Below are 5480 nucleotides of genomic sequence, written 5' to 3'. Positions count from 1 at the left end.
ATGATGTTGATAAATTTTTCTGGTTACAAAACATTTACAGGAATTTGAAACACATCCGAACAGCGAGCACGATATTCAACCATCTGATATTTTGATTCAAATAAGAAGTTGGGCTTTTGTATGTTTAGTGAGTGATAATTGGTTATTTGGAGTTTGAACAATTATTTGATTTGCTATATGGTGATAGAGCATGCCTCAACATGGTGATACAGAGCTCACCTCAAGTTGGCAAGATACTCTTTCCTTCACTCAATTACTTCAGGTTAGTAATAAATACTGAGATCTTTTCATTAATTTATGATATAAATATTTGACCATAGTATGACATTCTTGGCACACTTTGTATCTGTTACTGACTTCAACTTTGAGATTTATAGGAATTCTTTCATGCTACTACTGTACTAGGGAATAAATAGCTCAATAATTCTACTATACTAGCATGAACAATTATTCTTATACATTTGAAAGACATAACAATTTATTATACGTGAGGTTAAAAAGTTATCTTATGAGTAATTGAATTGTAGGAACCGTTGACACAATTTAGTTCATTATCACAAGAGGAAGAACACAACATACACTGAGGAGATTGAGCTCAAGATTATATTGCAGACCGAGCATGCGTCAGCTATCCTCTTTGGAAATTTTTGATCATTGAAATATCAGACAAATAGAGATTGTCATTGTTATTTTGTTATTCCATTTTTGCAAGAGATGAAATTTTGTAACTTCTGAGAAAGAAAGGAATTCTGTAACTCATCATTGACAAATTGACATGGAAAAAGAAAAATTCATCATTGGTCTTTGAGGACTGATTTGCACTTCCAGGCTGTTTAACAACAATTTGCATGTCCTTTCCGTTTAGTCATTGACAGAAACGTTGGTCTCTGTTTAATCTCAATGTTTACAATTTTTAACTTTTTTTTTTTTTTAAAGATGCCAGGTGTCATATTGTGATTGGCCTTTGTCACCTTTAGTGACAAGGCCTGGTTTTGTCCATTAACAATGACAGCAATTTCCAATCAGTCAACCCTCCAACTACAACAGTCACACTCAATTAACACTACAATTTGCTCGCCTGATCATCAACAATCCCTAATCAAACCCCAATTTCTACACAATTAGAACGAAAAACTGAAATTAAACCCCTAAAATCATGCTCACACAATCCAATTGAATCAATACCAAAACTCAATGAACTCAAATTTCAACCAAATACCAAAAATTTCAACCAAACTCACCCAATAGTGCCTCGACAACGTCTCCGCCGCCGCCACCTCCGCCTCATCCCCCGTCTGATCACCCCCGCCGCCGCCCAAGCTAAGCATCGTCACCGCGTGGATCTGATCATTCTCCGGATCATCGCGAGCGTCGGAATTCGAAGCACAGATCGCCAGCGCCAGCTGAACCTGAAACTCCTCCTCCGACAACATATAATCCGGCCGCTTCCCCGCCGTCGTTGCAGGCTCCGAACCCGCCGCGCCTCCGTTCGCCGCTCCCGCACCTGCCGGCAACGCCGACGACGAAGCAAAAGGACTCGCCGGGGGCGCGTTTCCGGCGCTCTAGCGATGATCGGAGGCGCATGACGGTGACGTCACGGCTGATGTCGACTCTGATGCTGATGCTGCCGCGTCGTTCGATCAAGGCGGGTCCTGGCAGCTCGGTCCTCCTCTCCCTGCTGACTTTAGATCCGGGAACTCCTCCCAGTCCTTGTCCTGTGTCCTCTGTCCTTTGTCCTTTGCCCTCTTGCTCGCTTGCCAGGACAGGCTTGACACCTATTCTCTGGTTCTAAATCTGCATATATATGGTTGTCTTTTCTTTTTTCCTTTGATGTCGATCTCGATCAAAGGAACCCAGCAGGGTTAACCATAGAGAAACCGAAGATGATCATAGAACGGGGTTTTGCAGTACCGAGATCGAGAAGTAAATGACTGAAGATAAAAAAGAAAGAGAGAGAGGTTGATCCCAGTCTAAACATCGCGGAGAGAGAGAGAGTGGAAGACACGAAGATAGGCATCGATGATGCGGTTGGATTTGTCAGACGCAGTGATAGAACCGTGAATAAATTAAAAATAGTGGCAGAACCGTGAATAAATTGAAAATATGGACGAATCGATAAATTCCGGGGGTCGCTTATGCATAGTGCCCCAGTTGTACGCCCTTTACTAAATACAGAAATTTCTCATAAACGAACTTTTTGGCTCATAACGAAGATTTAAGTCATTCTTTTACCAACCTGAAAATCTGGTGTAATACCATCTCTATCCAATGGTCTAGTATTTTCTGTTTATATTGGTTTCAAATTGGTTGTCCGATGGACTTCTCGTTGTAATTTTTGTCATCTTAAAAAAACAAAATGAGTTTTCACTTTGAGTATGTACCATTTTTATTTTTATTGCACTTATTTGTTTGTTTCTTTAATTTTCTTACTTTCTTAGTATTCACTATACAGCATACAACAAGTGCATTCCCCAAAAAAACTACAACAAGTGAGTAGTGAGTGAGGACATCTGGGCAAACAAGGCAGTATTCAAAGTTGCAGGGTTTAAGAGGTTTTCCCCACAAACCCATCACCTGGTAGCCATGATGAGTCGCTCTCTCCGTTCCAAGACTCTTCCTTTGCTCTTCCCCCGCAACCCCAAAGGTACTCTCTCTCTCTCTCTCTCTCTTCTACACTCCGCGCTCTAACCACAGTAGAAATGAATGTTTTTGCAGTGAACCCTGTGAACTCTGGGCACTTCCATCTCAAGCCCTTTTCTCCACACACATTGTTGGTGAAAAACCAGTTCTTGTAAGCCATTCTACTCACCATCATTTTCAATTTGGACTCGTTAATTTTCTCAATTCAAGATAATTTGGTTTTGTGGGCATAAAAAAAAGTATATAAATTGAAATTGGGCAGGTTCGTGATTTCATTCATTCTGCATTATATGACCCCAGACATGGTTATTTCGCTCAAAGATCGAGGTCGGTTGGTGTGCTTCAGAAAGCCATCAAGTTCAATCAGATTTAGGGTATCTAGCTCAAACATTGTTTAGTCTTTGATTTTCTTTTTAAGTTGATTTTGATATGAGTTTGTTTGTTAGTCATGATGATATTTCAGATGTTACATATAATGGAACAATGATTTTGGGTAGGATCGAACGTATTGGCTATTATGTAGTGTATTGTTTCTTATCAGGAGAGAACATATCTGCTAATATAGAAAACGTAAAGAAATTCAGAATCTTTGTTGTCTAACCTTTTTGACTAAACTTGTCATATAATTTGTTTGACAATTTAGCCGAACTCATGGAATGAATTCTTGTTTATTTTCAATATCAATCAAGTTTCTTTGACCTACTATATGAAATGAACAGCATTCACTGTTCTTCTTCCTTTAAATTACCTGAAACTCTATATAGCAGTTCTATTGTTTTTCTCCACTTTTGTGTAAACACAAAACGTGTTGCATTAATTCTTGTCTTTATTGAAGTGGATATGATATGAAGAAATACTTTTCATCTCTGTTCTTATTGCAATATGTAGTGTTTCTTTCTGATGCATTGCAGGAATTTTTTATTTATTTAGTTATGATGGTCATTATCGAAGATAGTTATATTATAGACAGATCACCGGCACTTTTAAAGGACATAATTATAAGTAGCTTGTAATCTGCAAATAGGATAAAGTGTTAGATTTTTTGAAAATTATCATGAATTCCTTATCGTGGCCAACTATGTATAATGTGGGAATCATGATGCTGGCTTGTAATTTGTGGAATATGTATACATGAATCCTTTATATATTACAGGCAGGAAAGCTTATATGAAATACTTGGATAAAATATACAAGGGAAGTGAGATATCGTGGTTTACTCCTGTGGAAATTTTTAAGGTTCTCTCTCTCTCTCTCTCTCTCTCTCTCTCTCTATCTATCTCTCTCTCGTCTATCTAATTTCTGGCATAAGGAAAACTCAAATTATAATCTCCAGAGAGAAATCATTGTTGGAATGCCTTCTATCTAACAGGATAATCTGTTGTAGAAATATTAGTTTCCAAGCATTTACCAAAATTAATCTTTATACTTCAAGTTAAACATTTCAATAACTGTCAATGGAGTCAATCGTATCTGGTTGCATTACCTTCTATTATATGTATGAACGTCTTATCTCCATTCAGCTATATAGTGAAAATTGTTTGGACATTCTCAAATTATGATGTTAGGAAGAACTTAATGGATGACTTTATAAATATACCTTGTCTTGAAGCTTATGAATGATTGAAATTTCTCATCTCATGCTTTTGCAAGCTCAAAAGTTTAACATTATAAGCTTTTCTTCCTTGCAGCCTTGGTATGCCCACGGGATAGCTGAAGCCATAATGCGTACTGCTAACCTTTCAGTTCCTCTTAAGGTAAGATTCCTCTTTTTGAGTATCTGCAAGTGGACATTTCACCTTTTCATTTGGCAATTTGCTTATGTTGGTCTGAATCACTGAATACTTATTGCTCCTACTGCAGATTTGATATCTTATTCAATTTATATATTAGTTTTGTACGTTTGTTGTTTGGTATATAATTTAGCAAAAAACTTATTCATCTGTTACACCTTTGCTTTTTTGGCATTCATCTGTTTGTGTCTGATTAAAAATTTAAATTAATCAGTGCATAGCTGTTTTCCTTCGATATTACTTTCAGTAATATATTTTACATGCCTACATTTGTTGATATATTAGAAAAGTAAAACCCAAGTTTTATCATTTTCTGGATGCTTTTACTGAGAGTCCAGTTTTTCGTCTCACCAAACAGAATTTTGAAATTACATTATTATCAGCATAATATTCATGTGGTTTAAGTAGTAGCTAAAATATCTATACTAGCCCGAGCCTTGTACCGGAGATTTGTAACTAAGCAGGGCATTAAAGTGATTGGTGGGTGAGTAAATCTTTGCTCAATGGCGTGTGGTTTCTTAGTTTGTTCACTCAAGTGTTGTTGCAGTAAGCACACCCCTGAACCTTGGGTTAGATTTTACCCCTACACAATAAGGGTGGGGGCAGGGAACCACAGAATATCCTTATACTATGCACTTCCTCTTTGTTCTTGAAACTGAAAAATGTACTTTTTCTGTTTTCACTAGTAAGATCTGTACCTGTTTTATGTCTCATTTGAAAGTCTTCACTCCGTGCCTTTCAAAATTCTACTGATTATTACAAATTTTCAATTGATTGGGAAGACCATAGATGGACCGAAAAAAAAAAAGAAAAAAAAAAGAAGACTATTTGAGGCTATAGATTTACCTATGTCTAAAGTTAACTGGATATATCAACTTAATTGTGCAAGTTGCAAGGTTTTTTTGATCCTCAAGTTGACGGTATGAGTCGATATGGTTTCCTACGTAATGATGGTTTACACAATCAGGTTGGAGCACTTAAATGCACTCAATACAATTCTATCTTTATGTTGAGTCTCTATACAGACGTTAGTATCTAGATGCCAAGATG

The 5480-nt window shown here is 37.2% G+C and overlaps 1 pseudogene across 1 annotated transcript in view; it reads left to right on the top strand.

Annotated features, from left to right (window-relative positions):
* The first annotated feature begins 2583 nt into the window (after positions 1–2583).
* LOC101307585 overlaps positions 2584–5480 on the top strand; it is a 13580-nt pseudogene continuing 10683 nt past the window's right edge. Inside the window, exons 1-5 of the transcript XR_184583.1 lie at positions 2584–2644; positions 2751–2791; positions 2903–3014; positions 3794–3876; positions 4329–4394. The product of XR_184583.1 is annotated as an uncharacterized LOC101307585 (transcript). The remainder of the gene's footprint in view (positions 2645–2750; positions 2792–2902; positions 3015–3793; positions 3877–4328; positions 4395–5480) is intronic.

The sequence above is a fragment of the Fragaria vesca genome, linkage group LG4 (genome assembly GCF_000184155.1).
Source record: "Fragaria vesca subsp. vesca linkage group LG4, FraVesHawaii_1.0, whole genome shotgun sequence".
In the NCBI taxonomy this organism is placed as follows: Eukaryota; Viridiplantae; Streptophyta; class Magnoliopsida; order Rosales; family Rosaceae; genus Fragaria; species Fragaria vesca.
Note: the sequence above shows the minus strand (reverse complement) of the source record. Positions and strands in the feature narration are given on the sequence as shown.